This window comes from Quercus lobata, chromosome 12 (genome assembly GCF_001633185.2).
Source record: "Quercus lobata isolate SW786 chromosome 12, ValleyOak3.0 Primary Assembly, whole genome shotgun sequence".
NCBI lineage: Eukaryota > Viridiplantae > Streptophyta > Magnoliopsida > Fagales > Fagaceae > Quercus > Quercus lobata.
The window spans coordinates 26,555,766-26,557,659 of NC_044915.1; positions in this window are offsets into that span (position 1 = coordinate 26,555,766).

A 1,894-nucleotide genomic window follows, 5' to 3' on the forward strand; every position below is an offset into this window, starting at 1 on the left:
TCCCTATCATCCTATATATATCGGCAACTCACAAAACAAAAAAGGGATCGAAAAAATCTATATATGAGTTGGCCATGTTTGATTGGACAGTGTTTTTTTACATTTTTGAATTACTCAAATGTTGCCGCCAATGGTAAGGGCCAATGAAGGGTTACCCTGCTTTTTCGCGGTAAGCCTGCCTTTTGGTTTTTGCTGTTTTACATTACTTTTACCTCACCGTCTGTTCTATGGTGCGATTTTTTTTTTGGGTTAAATAATTTGTTTAGTTTTAGATTGTTAAGTTGCTGGGAATAGTGTTTGGAAGCTAAGAAAAGTTTTTAAGAATAGAAAAGAAAATAAAAGAAATTGAGGATTGTTATATAAAATAATTATTTTTCTTTCAATTAATCTTTTTCGTTTTTTTTTTTTTACATGGATTTTTTAAAAATTAAAATTCTTAGGTGGCTTTTTAAATATTTAAATATATTATTATATATTATTATATTAGCCACATGTGCACCAACAAGACAAACCATTTGCCATGTAAGCATTTTCTGTTAATAAGTTAACAGTAGGGACCAAATTGACTATAACTTAAAAATAACAAGGACCAAATTAACTACTACTAAAATGTAGAGACCAAATTGACCGTGACCCCAAAATATAGGGACTAAAATAGTGTTTTCGCCATAATTTTTTAAGGGTGATTTCATTAAATTTATATTTTGCAAATTGGAATAATTTAACAAAGAGTAATATATTTCGTAATCATATTTTCAGTTGTTATAGAAACAATCACAAATGTAATATATATAACTTTTATTGTACCAAAATGAAAATAACGAAATTTTTTACTGGAATTCAAAAAGTAAATTAATGAAAATATTCATTTTTTAATAAAAGTTATTTATAACATTTTGTGTATCATTAAAAAGTATGTAGATTTAGAAATTTTCTTTTAATTTTAAACAAACTTTCTCAAACACAGTTTTTTCTACCCTACAATCCAAAACACCCAAAAATGTAATTCAAAAATTAATAAAACTCAAAAAATCTACAATTCAAAAATAAAGAGAAAGGGTAAAATCAAACTCACACCAAAATCAAACTCCTTCTGAATATGTAAAACATATTAAATGTGATGCAGTCAAGCCAAATATCCAATGCATAATCAAATTCAAATTTTTAATAAGGCTTTGAAGTCAGACAATAGAAATAAGTGGTTGATCCCAAGCAAAGTGTCGATTATATACATGATGATTGTAACTCTTTTCCCTTAATAATATGAAAATAAATAAATAGAAAACCAAGAGTACAATTCCAAAGGGGGGAAAAAGTAGAGGAAACTTTTTGACAAAAGAAGATGAAATATTTTGTAAATATTGTCATAATCTAATCCAACACATGAATAATGAATAGATAAATAAATACTTTTAAACACAAAATTGAATTTATTTTCTTAAAAATCTCAAAAAATACACTAATGAGATAAGGAATATGAAGAGCAATATAAAATATTCATAAATGCTTAAAAAAAGTACTCAAGTATCTAGGAACATCATATAGCAAAAACATAACAATTTGATGATAATTTGTTAATATTGTAAAGCTAATATATTTATATATTTAATATTGTCAAAAAATTAAAGGTAAAAAATAAATAAGAAAAAAATAATGATGTGACGGATGAAATGGCTCAACAAGAGTATAGCAATAATAAATGTTACGCTCCAACTTTTAAATGTATATAGATAGATTTTCTCTATATTCAATGATAATAAAAAAATAAACAGAATCTCACTATCCTTCAAAATTTGAATTTTTTCTCTTAAAATTTAGAAGTAATCCAATAAAAAGTATATTAAATCAGTAAAAAAAACCCTAAAAAAATAAATTTGGTAAAAAAAAAAAAAAA